Here is a 17,617-nt window from a genome sequence, read left to right on the forward strand (position 1 = left end):
TGGCATGCTTGCCTGGGTTCTAGGTAATGGACAATGCTCTCATGCCTTCCTAGTCACCAATGGAGTGAAACAAGGTTATGTGTTTGCTCCCATGCTTTTCAGCATGATGTTTTCAGCCATGTTTTCAAATGCTTTCAATGAGGATGAACATGGCCTCAAAGTCAGATACCAAACTGATAGTAAATTCTTCAGCTTGAAAAGGCTATAAGCCAAGACGAAAGTAGAGGGAGTATTGGTGCATGATTTTCTATTTAAAGATGATTGTGCACTCAGTGCATCTTCTGAAGCTGAGATGCAATGAAGTATGGATCAATTCTCTGCTGCTTGTGATAATTTTGGCCTAACAATGAACACCCAGAAAACACAGGTGCTCCATCAGCCACCACCACACCATCCATGTGTGAAAGCATCAGTTACAGCAAATAGAGAAGTTTTGATTGCTGTGGATAAGTTTACTTACCTTGGTAGTGCACTTTCCAGGGATGTACACATTGATAATGAGGTTGACTCATTCACTGCCAGAGCAAGCTCAGTGTTTGGGAGGATCCAAAGGCAAGTATGGGGGAGAAGAGGTATTAGACTGATTACTAAGCTGAGGGTCTACAGAGCCGTGGTGCTGACCTCATTGTTGTGTGTTTGTGAAACCTGGACAGTGTGCCAGCACCATGCCAGGAAACTGAATCACTTCCATTTGAATTGTCTTAGGAAGATTCTGAAGATCACCTGGCAGAATAAGGTACCAGACCCTGAGGTCCTTACTCGAACTAAACTGCCAAGCATTCAAACTCTACTGCAGAGAGTGCAACTCCGATGGGCTGGCCACGTTGTTCAAACGCAAAGTGTACACTTGCCAAAAAGACTGTTTTATGGAGAACTCACGCAGGACAAACATTCACATGGTGGGCAGAAGAAGCGATACAAGGGCACTCACAAGAAATTTGGAATTGATTGTGTGACATGGGAGACATGGGTACAGGACCACTCAGCATGGCATATCCACATCAGAGAACGTGCTGTGCTCTGTGAGCAAAGCAGAATTGAATAGCTCAAAGGAAACGCAGGATAGGCAAGTTTGGAGTATTCATCCCAAATGTTCACATTGGTTATTTGTGCCCAACCTGTGGTAGAGCAGTCCAAGCTTGTACTGGCCTGATCACCCACAGTTAGACACACTGAATCTTCACTCAAGCGTAATGATGTCATTTTGGTCCTCTTCAAGAATTGAAGGACAACAACCAACCAACCAACCAACCCTTGGCTATGTATATTTATGCACATGTATGTCATATACACATAAGAATAACAACTTTAGAGGCTGCTAATTTTTAAAAATATTATATAGTTTTACACCCAGTCCTTATAGGTACTGAAATTTAACATTCACCTCTGTCTGCAAAATCTCTTTATACAGGGACTTGTAGAATCTTATTCTCCAAATTTGGATTTTGCCTTAGATTTGATTTAGCCCAAACTGAAGGTATTGTTCTATGTAAGTGACATGTGGAGGATAACAGCAGGACTATGAAGAGATAAGGATTTGAGGATACTTCCAGGATGTAACAGTGGTCATTTAAGCTGACTTCAGCATTTACGTTAACTACTAAATAAAGCATAGCTTAAGTAATTTTCTTTAAAAAAAAAGGAAGAAAGAAATATATGTGACAAATAAAACAACTCTAGGACCTTTCCCTCTCCAGTCACAGTGATAGACATTTTTTTCCTGATCTTGAAGAACCCTATCTTCCTACTCATGTATTGTACATGCTGTTCCATTATCAAAAATTCCTCACTGTGGAGTCCCTTTCCTATGTCTGCTATTCAGCAATGTAGAGCAAGCACCTTTCATAGACTTTTATAATAATAACTGACATTTATATGGCATTTTGCAGTATTTTTGCAAAATATCTTAAGTAATTTGAGACTCATAACAACCCTGTAATATAAATACTATAGCTATTCCAGATGAGTCAACTGAGGCCCGAAGGAGGTTAAGGGACTTGCCCAGAGTCACAAAGGTAGTTTAAGTACTCAATAAGAATTTGAATCCAGGTCTTCGTGATATCAAGTTCAACACCCTACCCACCATGCAGCAAGAGCTAGATAAACCTTAAATCCTACTTAATCCAAACACTGGAGGCAACCAAGTCTTTCATGAAATGAATTGTCCATTGTCAATGTCCAATGTAAGTTAAGTGTAGAGCCCAGAGTAGTATCCAAACACTTTGACTTTTAGAACAGTACCTCCCCCCCCACCGCCCCAACACGCACCATAACACATTTCTTTTACCTAAATGAGTTTGTCTTCCCCTTCCCTCATCACCCTGTAGGAGACAGGGTAGGTTTGGAGGAAGGCCAATGAAGCAGGTAGATAAACTGAGGCTGCTAAGTCAAACCTTAGTCGCTGGAACTGACTGATTTATTCCATTTGTATCTGTTAGGGGAGGAAAAATTTAGTTTGGGCTTGAGAAAGACTGATCATTTCAATTAAGTTTGGCAACCCAAGAGAAAGAGGATTTTAAGTTTGGTTAAGTTGACTTAGGGGAGAAGCAACGTTTCCTCATTCCTCAAACATCTCTAGATGATACAAAGTGGACCTTTTCCAATTTTATAAAGAAACGTAGATTGAGAAGCAAGACATGGCGTCTGGGGGAAATTTATTTGTAAATAAATGACTTGTTGAAGTACACCATGGCTCTAAGGAGTATTCAGTATAATCTGAATTCTGTTTATTTTGGCTTCATCTGACAATCCATCCTAGACAACTCACATATAAATTAGTCTCCTGGCATGGACCCTGAGAACAGTATTATAGGACATTTTCAAAAGCACATTTCAGTCCAAGAAACTTTTACAAAAAAGCACGTATAATAAAATAAACTTCCAGCTTACCTAATGATTTTTTTAATTAGACCTGTGTTTTCATCAGTATAGGGAGTTCCAGTTGAGTGATTTTTTTTGTGTGTGTAAATTCATATCTGTACCAGCGCTGACATTTTTTTGAAAATTACATACTTTTTTAAAAAAATTACTTATTTATTTTTAGTTTCAACATCCACTTTTATAAGATTTTGAGTTCTCAAATTTTCCCCCTTCCTCTCCTCCCCCTCCCCAAGACGGTATGTAATTTAGTATTTTTCATACATGTAAAATCATATTAAACATATTTCCACATTAGTCATATTTTGAAAGAAGAATCAGAACAAAAGGGAAAAGCCACGAGGAGGAAAAAATAGAAAATAATATGTTTCTATCTGCATTCAGACTCCATAGTTCTTTCTCTGAGTGTGAATAGCATTTTCCACCATGAGTCTTTTGGAATTGTCTTAGAGCATTGCATTGCTGAGAAGAGCTAAGTCTATCAAAGTTGGTCATCACACAGTGTTTCTGTTACTATGTACAATGTTCTGCTGGTTCTGCTCACTTCACTCAGCATCAGTTCATATAAATCTTTCAAGGTTTTCCTGAAATCTGCCTGCTCATCATTTCTTATGGAACAATAGTATTCCATTATATTCATATACCACAATTTGTTTAGCCATTCCCCAACTGATGGGCATCCCCTTGATTTCCAATTCTTTGCCACCACAAAAAGAAGCTCTGCCGTTTTCAATCTTAGAAAGTTGCCTAGAAGCATTGAGCAGTTAAATGACTTGTCCAAGATCACAATGATAGCTTATGACATAGGTAAGACTTGACATGATCATCCGAGGACAGAACTCTAGTCACTATACCATGATATCATTCTGAAGAGCATTGATGGGCAATTAAGGCAGTTAGGTCAATTAAGACCCTCTGTACAATTTCAACAGAGTCACAGCAAGTATGTCAAACTTAGCATGTCTAAACTAGAACTCACTATGTCCCCTGTCTTGCCCTCTCTTCTTCGGAATGTGGCTATCACTGGTAAGGATATTACTATGCACTAGCAGGTGAGGCCATAATCTCAGTGTCATCCCCAGTGTCTCATACACCAAAGCCTTTGCCAAACCTTGTCATTTCTACCTTCACAACATCTGTCCTATGTGACTCCTCTTTACTCTCACAGTGACCACCACTTATCAGCTCTTGCCTGGACCGTTGCAACCCCCTTCTAATTTGCCTCATCCCTCAGATCTCTCCCCACTCCTCCTTTCAGCTGCCCAGGAGATTTTTCTAAGCCATCCTCCCACCCATGAGCTCCAGTGACTCCTATTACCTCCAGGATCAAACATGAGGTTTTCTATTGGGCATTTAAAAATCTTCCTTCTGGGTCCCTTCTTCATTTTCCAATCTTTTTATACTTCCCTCCACACACTCTATAATACAACCAGAGTGGCCTGGTTGCTGTTCCTCCAACGTGACAGTGGCAGCTAGGTGGCACAATGAATAGTCAGGAAGACCTGAGTTCAAATTCCACCTCAGATACTTAGTAGCTGGGTGACCCTGGGTAAGTCATTCAACCATATTTGCCTCAGTTTCCTCATCTGTAAAATGAGCTGGAGAAGCAAATGGCAAACTGCTCCAATTGCTTTACCAAGAAAACCTCAAATGGGGTCATGAGGAGTCAGACATGACCGAAATGACTAAACAACAAAAAACATGATGCTTCCTTTTTGTGCTTTAACACAAGCTGTCCTCTATTCCTGGATCGTTCTGTCTTTTTAGTTCCACATCTCAGTTTCCTCGGCTCCCTTCAAGATTTAGCTTAAATCCGATTTTCTACGGGAGACCTTGCCTGGTTGGTCCAGCTACTATTCCCTATTCCTCTGAAATTCCATAATATGCACATGCACATACATTCATATGTATATGTATCTACGTATGTACATATATACATAGATATGTGTATATGTGTATACGTACACACTCATATATACATCATACATATACATATGCATATATCTTGTGTGTGCCACTCTAGACAAGTCACTAAAACTCTGCTTCAATTTCCTCACCTGTAAAAGAGGGGTCACAATAATAGCTACTACTTAGTGTTGTTGTGAGGTTGAAATAAGATAATATTTGTAGAACACAGCACAGTGTCTGGTGTAAGGTAAGAACGATATAAATACTGATCATGGTCATGATGATGTCCCTAGTTATTCATATGTCGTCTCCCCCATTTGAAAGTAAGTATCTTGAGGGCACAGACTGTTTTTTCCTTTCTTTATTATCCCTGGTGTTTAGCACAGTGCCTGCCCACAGTGGTGCTTAAGAAATGTTTGTTGACATGACTGAAAAGGACCCCTGATAGTCTGATAGACACATATTTGGGGGGAAAGATCAACATGTGAATTATTTTTGTTTACCTATGCATATTTGTTACAAGGGTTTTGTTTCTCCTTTTTAATGGGGGTGGGAAAGAGGAAGGAGAACAATAGATTTTTGTTTATTAAAAAAAATAAATTGAAGTTAAAAATAACATATGTTTGTTGGACTATATCAGAGATGAAAGAGACCTTGGAGATTACATAGTCCAAAGATTTTTGGGGGGAGAGAGGGAAGGCAGGCCAGTTGCAGTTAAGTGACTTGCCCATGGTCACACAGCTAGCAAGTGTGTCAACTGTCTGAGGCCAAATTTGAACTCAGGTCCTCCTGAGTCCAGGGCTGGTGCTCTACTCGCTGTACCACCTAACTGTGCAAAGATTTTTAACCTGAGGTGTATAAACTTTAAAAAAAATTCAATAACTATATGTAAAAGGCTTCACCAAAAGGCTTCAAAATGGTCTGTGGATCAAGAAAGTTAAGAACCCCAAATTCTAGTATGAACCCTTAATTTTAAAAAGAGAAAAGATACCTGAGTCACTTGGGGTTTTTCAAAGGTTGCAGCTAGTTAGCAGCAGAGCCAATGCTCAAACTCTGATGCTCTGATTCCTTTTCCAGTCATTTCCCCTCTAAATCATACTGCCTTAAATGAATCTATTCAGGGCTTCATGTTTTCTTATAATATATGCTGTGAAAATTGGAAATGGCTTGTAGATTCTCTTTTTTCCTCCCACCTTCGTATTTATTCTGCTAATTTCTGGAAAGCTTCCCATGTCGCTTCTATGATTTGCATCTGAGATATTTGTCTCCAGGTTAACTCAAATTTCATAAAATCACTGTTAAGTATGCATTGGGTGTACTATGTAAATTACAGATTATGCAAGTCAAATATAAACATAAAACAGTTTTGGAAATACAGAGAAAAGTATGTCACATATCCATAATGAGGTATAAGAATTATACAGGTAGTAAGGAAATCTAGGCAAAAATCACACTGAAAAGGGACTTTTGTCAATGGAAAGCCACAGTTTGTCCTCTGGGCACTTGCAGTGGAATGTATTTCATGCCGACTCCTCCTCTTCTCCCTGACTTCAAGAAGACACACCATATGTCTTCCAACTCAGAAACCTTCTCTTCAGTACAGTATATTACTTGCTGAGCTGTATGTATTAGCACACCTCCTTTTCTAGTTAGAGAGGGTGTAATTCTTGGACTGTCACACAATTATAGGTCAATCTAATTTTCATGGGCTTTGGAATCTGATAGAAGAAACTCAAGTCTGCTCTTAATAAGAATCTGTCAGCATGATGCTACTTCCCAGGACTAACAACTTTTTACGGTTGTCCTTTGGGATGATATGAGACCGTGACGCAGTGGATGCTGCATTTCCCCCTTTAATATATGGTTCTGTTTAATATTCTCCTAAAACACAAGCTTATTTACATGGAAATTGGTTTGTTTCGGATGGCATGACTTAGTATGAACATTAAAAGAAGAGGATATACGACGCAGAAGAAAGAACTCGGAGTGAGGATACACTGGCGTTGATATTTAGCAGAAATGTAAACAAAGACAAGTCCCTTAAGTCCTCTAAGCTTCTAATTCCTAATCTGTGACAGGGGAGTGATAAGGATAACTGATATTTCATACAAGGCTTCCAAAGGGTACAGTAACCACTCAATCAATTAACAAGTATCTCTTAAGTGCCTCCTATGTGTTAGGCACTGCACTAAGTGCTGGGGCTAAAAAAAGATGAAAAAGCTAGTTCTTGCCTTCAAGGACCTCCCAATCTATTGAGGAGTTTACAATCTGGTGATTGCATATTACCTCATTTAATGCTGGAAATGACCCTGTGAGGAAAGTACTATTAGTCTATTGCTTACATTTTACAGATAAAAATATCTTAGCCCAGATCTATGATTTTATCAATATAGGGAACTCTGGGGATAAAAACGTCTTTCCTCAATGCTTCAATGCCTCAAAGTCCTCTGTACCTTGTAGTCTTCAGAGTGCTTCCTGGAGATCGAGGTGGCCAAGTGACTTTATCCTTGGTAGCACTACCATGTTATGTGGTAGAAAGAGGACTAAAACCCTGGTCTTCCTTACTTCAGAACCTTCCTACTCTCCACCAAATCATATTCCCTTTCCGTTCTTGCATAGTAATTGGGATCTCATTAGCGAAAAATTTGTTTGTTTGTTCCAAAAGCTCTTTTTGAAAACCAAGATGAATTTCATCTACTTCACTTAAAAAACAAACAAGCATATACATCCACACCAAGTGTTTCATAGGAGATGCAGAGCAAAGGTGGCAGAGTAGGAGGAAGTATAGCTCAGCTTCCTCCCCCTCTCCTCGAAAAACAAACAACATTCTCCTTTAAATAAACTTAGAAAACACACCTGACTGAATTCCAAGAAAAAGGCACAGTGAATCATTTTCCTATCACTGATCAGCATAGGGAGACAGACAGAAAGGTCTGTAGACTGCAAATGGGGATTAGACAGGAGCTCTCTACTTCCAGAACATTTTAGTACCTAGGGAGCAGCTGCACACCAGGACAAGGGGAGGTCCGACATGTTTACTATGAAAATTTGACTCAACCAGCAACTTTATTGACTCTTTCTTAGTTCTGGGTCACAGATTCAGGGTAGATGGAGGACAGGACCTGAACCCACAGGTGGCAGTCTGGGGGAAGAAGTCGATAGTTCTAGACTGCGTACTTGGGAATGAGGAAGTTTAGAAGAAAGTACCACTAATATGGCTTGGATCCCAAGAGACAAGGATCTCATTTCCAGCTTCTAACCGAGTCGGAACCTTGCAGAGAAGTAAGTAGGGCAGGAATCTCAGACCAAAATGGAGCCTATAATTCTGTCACTCTGAGCCAGCAGAGCTTCCCAGATGGCTGATAGTGGTCAACTCTAATAGCATTCTACTATTTCTTAGATCCAAACCCAGGTCTGAACTTGCAGAACTCAAACCAAGGAGGTGGTGATCAGACTTTGCCTTGGACCGGACCACTTTGGGAACACTGAAAACTTCCATGTCCCTAGCATGAGCTGTGCCTGAGATTTTGAAATAGAACAATGCTTAATACTCCATGAAAGCAACACTGAAACCAGCTCAGATCTTTCCTCCAGAAGAATAAAAAACCCCACCCTAAAATTCAAGTCTGAAGATAGGAAGTAGGCTGGAAGAATAATCAAACAAACCAAAAAATCCTCACTCTGAAAGAGTTATTATAGGGACAGGAGCACTCAAGGCACAAACTCAGAAGTAGAGAATGACCCCAAAACATCTATAAGCAAAACCTCAAAGAAAAACACAGCTTGGACATAAATTCAAGTTAGCATTCCTGGAAAAGATGAAGTAAGACTTTAAAAAAGAGTTTCATATGTCTAGAAAGTTTTTTTTAATAGTATGCTAGAGGAAAAATTATGGAAAAGAAATGGAAGCTATAGAAGAAAGAATGGGAAAAGGAATTAACAGCTTATCACAAATGCACAAAGCCTTGTGCAAGTAACAAATTCCCTGACAATTAGAATGGACCAAAGAGAAGCCAAAGACTTCATAGAACAATAAGAAATATAAAAACAAATTCAGCAGAGTGAAAAGTAGAAGAAAATGTAAAGTATCTCATAACTAAAACAACTGACCTATAAAATAGCTGAAGAAGGAAAAATTTCAGAATCATTGGACTACCCCAATTGCATGAGCAAAAAAAGAATCTAGATATGGTATTTCAAAAAACAAAAACAAAAACAGAAAACTATCCCAACTAACCCTGGGATCTAAGTATCTCTTAGAACCAGAAGGTAAAGTAGAAATACAAAAAAATCTACCTACTGAAAGAAACTCTAAAATGAAAATCTTTAGGAACATCACAGACAAAAAATGCTATAAGGAGCCAGAAAAAAGAAATGAAATAGAAGGTGTAACAGTTGGGACCATACACAATTTAGTAATCACCACTTTAAGGGAGCAGAGAGCATGGAATATGATATTCTAGAAGGGAAAGGATATAGACTTATGGCCAACAATAACTTACCCAGCAAAATGAAATATAATCTTACAGGGGAAAATATATCTTTAATGAAAATTCTAACCATTCCTGATTAAAAAATACAGCTATGTAGAAACTTTGAAATTCGAACACTGGAGTTTAAGAGAAACATAAAAAGGCAAACATCAATGAAGAGTCACAAGGGAGTAAACAAGGACAAATTGCCTGCAGTCAAATATAGGGAAATGATAAATGTGTGCTCTATGAAACATATCATCATCATCAGGGGTCATAGAGAGAGTCTAATTAGGCAGAAGGCCTGGAAGTGGTTCTATTATGTCTTGATGATTTTAAAAGAATAATGCAAAGACAACAGAAGAGAAATGTGTGTGTGTGTGTGTGTGTGTGTGTGTGTGTGTGTGTGTGTGCAGGTGGCAGGGAGAAGGTAAAGAAAGTCACAGAAAATTACCTCATATGATCAGGGAGGGCAAGGAGAAGTCTAATTCAAATAAGGAGGAAATGACGGGGACATTGACTGACATTCAAACCTCATTGTCTTCTAATTGGTCAAATGAGGCAAGAATATACACCACACACATATACATACAGTTGGGTACAGAAATACATGTCAGCCAATAGAGAAACAGGAAGGAAAGAGGAGAATAGAGAAAGGTGAATTAGAGGGAGGATAGATTATTGGAGGACAATAGTATTTTCTGAGGTGGGAAAGAATTGGAATCTCATGGGTGCCCATCAGTTGGGGAATGGTTGAACAAGTTCCTGTGTATAAATATAATGAAATACTATTATGATGTAAGAAATGGTAAAGAGAATGGTTTCAGAGAAACCTGAGAAGAATTTTATGCACTAAGATAGAGTGAAGTGAGTAGAACCAAGAAATCAATTTGTACAGTGACAATGATATGGTAAAAACAACAAAAAACTTTGAAAGAATTAATAACTCTGATCAGAATAATGATCAAAATTAATTCCAAAGGACTAGTGATGAAACATGCTACCCACTTCCTGATGGAGACGTGAAAGACATCTGTATGTATCAAATTTATGTATATAAATATGTACCATACATATGTATACATGTGTACAGACATTTGTTTTTTAGATATGACCAATGTGCAAATTATCTTGCTTAACTACATATGTTTATAACAGGTTCTGTTTTTCTTTCTCGATCGGTTGGGTAGAGGGAGAGGGTATTGGGGTGAGAGGGAGAGAAAGCAGATTTTGCTGACTGAAATAAAGAACAACTGGGGCACCTGGGTGGTGTAGTGAGTAGAGCACTGGCCCTGGAGTCAGGAGGACCTGAGTTCAAATCCAGCCTCAGACACTTGACACATGTACTAGCTGTGTGACTTTGGGCAAGTCACTTAACCCCAATTGCCCTGCCAAAAAACAAAAACAATAAAAAAAGAAAGAACAACCTAATTAACTGGAAGAATATTCAATACTCATTGCTACACCATGCCAATATGATACAAATTATAATATTTTTAAAATTAATTTATACTTTGTAATGCCATACCAATCAACTTATAAAGAGAATATATTCTAGAATTTGATACATACATATATATATATATATATATATATATATATATAATTTAAAAATATTTCATAACTTTTTGTTATTCTTGCCAGATCATAAACTATACTTGGAGTGAGTAGTATTTTAAGTAAACATGCCAGAACTTAATGAATATTTTCTCCTTGAGAATAGTCTTGCTGTGGGGGGGGGGGGGGGAACTAAACCTTTGTTCTAAACACGCCACCATTGCTTTTAACCTTTTGATGGACAACACTCATTGGTTAAAAAATGTTCTATTCCTTTCTAGGTATACCTCATATGTACATTTTCAGGACTGTGTTTTTTCCCATTAACTTATTTTTAGTTTTCAACATTCACTTCCACAACATTTTTAGGTCCAAATTTTCTCCCCATCCGTCCACCCCAAGACAACATGCATTCTGATCACCCTTCCCCCAATCTGTACTCCCTTCTATTACACCCCTCTTCTCTTATCCTCTTCCCCTCTATTTTCTTGTAAGGCAAAATAGATTTATATACCCCATTGCCTGTATGTCTTATTTCCCACTTGCATGTAAAAGCAATTTTTAACATTTGTTTTTAAAACTTTGAGTTCCACATTCTCCCCCTTCCTCCCTCCCTACCCACCCCCATTGAGAAGGTAAGCAGTTCAATATAGGCTATTCATGTGTAGTCATACAAAACACTTCCATAATAGTCATGTTGCTAAAGTCTGACTATATTTCCCTCCATACTATCTTGCCCCCTCCCCATTTATTCTATTCTCTCCTTTGACCCTGTCCCTCACCAAACACCAAAAGTGTTTGCTTTTAATTACCCCCTCCTTCCATTTTCCCTCTCTTCATCATCTTCCCCCTGTTGTCCCCTTTCCCCCTACTTTCCTGTAGGGTAATGTGTTGGTAAGCAAAATGGGCTCTTAGCACTTAGTTGACTTTTGTCTCCTTTGAGTAATTCAGTGTATTTCATTGAGCCTTACTAGGTGCTAAGCTCCAGGCCCAAACCCCTATTAGGTGTAAAACCTATGTGGGTGTGGATTGGTAACTAAGGTGGGGCCCAAGGTGGAGCTAACTCAGGGGAGGGCCTAGTTTTACACATAAGTTTGAGTGATAGGTTTGGGACATCAGAGGCTCTTAGACCACATGGGTTTATGTTGCCTCTTTGTGACAATTTTAGGTCACGTGGGTGAGTTGCATGTGTGACTCACCCCTGACTCTGGAAAAGATATAAAACCAGGGGTTGGATTTCTCTTCTTTGGAGCTCTTACCCACAGCAGTGGTGGCACGTGTGACTCTGGGCCAGCCCTTGTTCTGAGCTCCTGGGCTGAACCTAGATGTTGGTAATTATGAATCTGTATTTGGTTTGTCTGTTGATGTTTGTAATCTGTTTGTAATTTGCTCTGAAGTTCAGTGTGCTGGTCTTTTCCCCTGAACTAAGTGAATGATATTTGTATGCTGAATTAAAGTAAGCTTGTCAACCCCTTAACCTTGCCTTCCTTATTGAAGCAGATCAAAAGAATCTGTGCTGACAACATTCTTGTTGTTAGGCTTCTGTTGGTCTTACACCCCCACAACAGCTGCTAGCCAGATTGTTGAAACAGGTAAGATATATTTTCATACCCAATTGAGTGTGTATGTTATTCCCTCCTTTAACCAAATCTGAGGAGAATAAGGTTCACTCATTCCCTCTCATCTTCCCTCTCTTCCCCTCCATTGTAAAAGCTTTTTTCTTGCCTCTTTTACATGAGATAATTTACCACATTCTACCTCTCCCTCTCTCTTTCTCCCAATACATTCCTTTATCACACCTTAATTTTATTTTTTAGATATCATCCCTTTATAGTCAACTCACCCTGTGCCCTCTTTCTATACATACATACATACATACATATATACATATACATATATGTACACACATATGCACACATACACACACATATATGTAGGTGTGTATGTGTGTGTATGTATGTGTATATATTATTCAGCTCTGGTCTTTTCATCGAGAATGCTTAAAAGTCCTTTACTTCATTGAATATCCATCTCCTCCTTGTTGCAATAATTCGGCTAGCAGCTGCTGTGGGACTGAAAGACCACCACAAGCCCAACAACAAGAATGCTGTCAGCACAGGTTCTTTTGATCTGTTTTACTAAGGAAAGCAACACTATCTTACTTTAATCCAACACATACATATAAACTCAGTTCAGGAGGAAAAGGCAGCAACCTTAACTTCAGAACAAGTACAAACAAATTACAAACATACACAATATAAACGGACCAGATTGCAATTCATAGTTACCAAGAAACCATCAACATCTGGGTTCACAAGCTGGAGGGCTCTTAACTACAGCTGCCCAGAGTATCAACATCAACACTCCTACAAGAGTGAGAGCCCCAAGCAAACAATTCTGATCTGTTTTTATGCAGTGTTTGGATGTCATCAAACATCATCTGAGTGACCAGAACTTAAGCACATATTATTGGCTCTGGTCTTAGCAACTCCCCTTAGTGCCCTGGGGGCTTCATGCCTCTCTCAAACTAGTGAACTACTTTGCTAACCAACCTAGGGCTTTGTACCTAGTAGTAAAAGGGTGTGGGCCTGGGGTTTAGCACCTAGTAAGACTCAATCAAAGACACTTAATTTAGCATTCTAAAACAGTAGAAAAATTCCCAGTTTAATTAATATGACACCCCTGCTCCAAAGTATTATACTCAGTTTTGCTGGGTAGGTGATTCTTGGTTTTAATCCTAGCTCCTTTGATCTCTAGAATATCATATTCCAAGCCCTCTGATCCCTTAATGTAGAAGCTGCTAAATCATGTGTTTTCCTGATTGTGCTTCTTTCAGAATACTTGAATTGTTTCTTTCTGGCTCCTTGCAATATTTTCTCCTTGACTTGGGAACTCTGCAATTTGGCTACAATATGCCTAGGAGTTTTCATTTTGGAATCTCCTTAAGGAGGTAATCAGTGGATTCTTTCAATTTCTATTTTCCCCTCTGGTTCTAAACTATCAGGGCAGTTTTTTCCTTGATAATTTCTTGAAAGATGAGATCTAGGCTCTTTTTTTTATCATGGCTTTCATGTAGTCCAATCATTTTTAAATGATCTCTCCTGGATCTATTTTATAGGTCAATTGTTTTTGTCCAATGAGATATTTCACATTGTCTTCTATTTTTTTCATTCTTTTGGTTTTGTTTTATAGTTTCTCGAGTCATTAGCTTCCATTTGCTCCATTCTAATTTTTAAGGAATTATTCTCTTCAGTGAACTTTTGGACCTCCTTTTCCATTTGGCCAATTCTGCTTTTTAAGATATTGTTCTTGTTGGCTTTTTGGATCTCTTTTGCCATTTGGGTTAGTTGTTTTTTTAAGGTGTTATTTTCTTCAGGATTTTTTGGGTCTCCTTTAGCAAGCTGTTGATTCATTTTTCATGATTTTCCTGAATGACTCTCATTTCTCTTCCCAATTTTTCCTCTACTTCTCTTACCTGATATTCAAAATCCTTTTTGAGCTCTTCCATAGCCTGCAACTAATTCATATTTCTCTTGGAGGCTTTGGATGTAGGATCTTTGACTTTGTTGTCTTCTTCTTATTGTATGTTTTGATCTTACTTTTCACCAAAGGAAGATTCTATAGTCTGATTTTTTTTCTGTGCTATTTGCTCATTTTCCTAGCCAATTACTTACTTGACTTTTGAGCTCTTTGTCATAGTAGGACTCTGCTTCCAGTTTGGGGGGTGTACTGTGCCAAGCTTCAGGGGTTTTGTGCAGCTGTTTTCAGAGATACCTCTAGGGACTTGTAAGTTTTCAGCTCTTCCAAGGTGCTATGATCAAAGGAGAGGTGTTTGCTCCTCTCTTGGCCTGTGAACTGGTCTGCGAGTGATCTCAAGCACTCTTTTCTGCCTTGGAACTGTGAGGAGGGCTCCCTCCACCACCACCACTAGGTCCATCTCACCAGCACTCCTCCTTGCCCCTGGACCACCACCCAGATCCAAGCAAGGACAAAGAAAGAGAATCCTCCCTCAGCACCAGCAAAGATATCCCTGCAATCTCCCTCTGATAAGCTGCTCAATTCCCCCACTGTCTGTGGGCCAGGAAGCAGCCATTGCTGGCTTCCAACACCATCTCCACCCAGGGGCTGGGGCCAGACTGTGCTTCTCTCTCACACAGGTCTGACAGACTTTTCCTACTGGCCATCTAAGTTGTCTTTGGTGTTTTGGGGTTGAGAAGTCTGGAAACAATTACAGCTGCCAGTGATTCAGTCACCTGAGGCTTGATCCAGCCCATGTGTGCCAGTGCAGCCCATGCTGGACTGCGCTCTTCTCTCACACTGGTGCATCAGACCTTTCCTGTTGACCTTCTAGGTTGTCTTGGGTTGGAAATTTTTTTCACTCTGTCATTTTGTGAGTTCTGCTGCTCTAGAATTAGGTGCTTAATAAATGCTTATTGACTGACTTTTACCTTTATGTTCCCCCTTGGTATTTAAATACATATTGGTGGGTTGGTTGAACTCATTGAGTGCAGTTGGAACCCTTTTATTATCTTCCTGCTTATCTTAGGCTTTCATTCCCTACCAGTCACTTTTGTTCTTTATTCCTTAGTCTGAAGAAAATTCTTTTTGATAAAACAAACAGAAGAAAAATAGGAGTTAAGTAATTTCTTTGAACTTGGAGTTAGCTAGACCCGGGTTTGAATCCTGACTTAAATACTTACTAGTTTTGTCACCCTGGGAAAGTCACTTAACATCTCGGAACCTTAGTTTTCTAATCTGAAAATGGAGAATATAATAACACCAAACTAAACAGCTTTGTTGAGGGGGGATCAAATGAGATAATTGAGAGTGGTCCAGTAGACTTGCTGGATCCCAAGTCTTTGGGGATACCTTGTACATGCAAAGGACTTTGAAAACTTTAAATTGTTATTTAAGGAGGCACTACCACCACCACCACCACCACCTCCTCCTGCATCATCATCATCACCATCATCATCCTCAACTCCACTAAAAAGTCTACTCTAGTCATAGAATCTAAGGATTGAGAGGGATCTCAGAGGTTGTCTATACCAAGCGCCACTCAAACAAGAATGTCTTCTCTAGCATCCTTAACAAATGGCCCATCACTGTGTGGTATAGTGGAAAGGGTACTAGACTTGGAGGGAGGAAGACTTGAGCTCCAGTCCTGCCTCTGATACTAACTAGCTGTGGGACTCTGGGGAAGTCACTTAACGTCTCTTGGTCTCCTCATCTACACAGTGAAGATGATAATAGAACTTATCTCATATTGTTGTGAGGTTCAAATGAGATAACGCTTGGAAAGCACTTTGCAAATGGTAGAGTACCATGTAAATAGTAGCTGTTGTCATCATCCAGCCTTCTTTTGTAGACCTGGTGAGGCAGAGGCCATTACCTCTAGACACAGCCCTTTTCACTTTTGGATAACTTACTAAAGTTTTCCTTATTTCAAGCCTAAATTTGTTTCTGTGTGGCTGATCTTCTCTGTCCCTCAGTTCTGTCCTCTAAAGTCAATTCATCTTCCTCTTATCTTTAACACAGCTAAACTGTTTTGGTTTTTCTTTGACACCAGGTAGTGGTTGCAGATGAGAACATCCTGATTTCTTTCTTTTCCCTCTGAAAAAACAACACAGTGCATTCTAGGAAAATTTTAAAAATACATTTATACTGACTTTTGTCAGAGCATCTGAATACACAAAGATCTGACTATTGTTCTGTGACTTAGTATGTGAGTCTTCAGGAGCTGGCAGGGACTAGCATAGAGTAAGTGGGCTGCCTAAGGTCACATTGCTAGTAAGTGTCAGTGGTGGGATTTCAACAGAAATTCCCCTGCCTCAAAGCCCAGTACTCTACCCACTATGTTGTGCTGCTTTCATACATGTATATGTTTAAAGAAAAGCCTAGGACATGTATTCTTTATGTTTTTAAACAGAAAGAGAACAGTTATCCAACAGGACAGAATTAATGAGAAAAGTCATATAAGTCAACGTTTTATAAAGATTGTTTACAAATTAAGGTAGGTATATATTTCAGCCAGTCCCTTTGGGAAGGGTTATGAATTGCTTTCCAATACACAATGTATGTCTTCTGTTACCATGGCCCCTTATTACAGTATTTATGATTACAGAACCTCCTCTCTTGTCATTGGATTATAATGAATAAGAGGAAGTGGCAAGTCATTAAATCCTTTTGGAATTCCCTCAGTCATCTTTTTTTTCTCTTCTTTTTTTTTCTATTTTTAAAATTTATTTAATATATGTAGTTTTCAACATTGATTTTCACAAAAGTTTGAATTACAAATTTTTCCCCATTTCTGCCCTCCCCCCACTCCAAGATGGCGTATATTCTGGTTGCCCCATTCCCCAGTCAGCCCTTCCATCTGTCACCCCACTCACCTCCCATCCCCCTTTCCCTTCTTCTCTTGTATGGCAAGATAAATTTCTATGCCCCATTGCCTGTGTATCTTATTTCCTGGTTGCATGCAAAAACATTTTTTTGTTGTTGTTGTTTTTTGAACGTCTGTTTTTAAAACATTGAGTTCCAAATTCTCTCCCCTCTTTCCTCCCCACCGACCCTCTCTAAGAAGACAAGCAATTCAACATAGGCCACATGCATATCATTATGTAAAACCCTTCCACAATACTCATGTTGTGAAAGATTAACTATGTTTTGCTCCTTCCTAACCTATCACCCTTTATTGAATTTTCTCCCTTAACCCTGTCCCTTTTTGAAAGTGTTTGTTTTTGATTACCCCTCCCCCATCTGCCCTCCCTTCTATCATCCCCCCTTTTTTATCTTCTTCCACC

Source organism: Trichosurus vulpecula, chromosome 2 (genome assembly GCF_011100635.1).
Source record: "Trichosurus vulpecula isolate mTriVul1 chromosome 2, mTriVul1.pri, whole genome shotgun sequence".
In the NCBI taxonomy this organism is placed as follows: Eukaryota; Metazoa; Chordata; class Mammalia; order Diprotodontia; family Phalangeridae; genus Trichosurus; species Trichosurus vulpecula.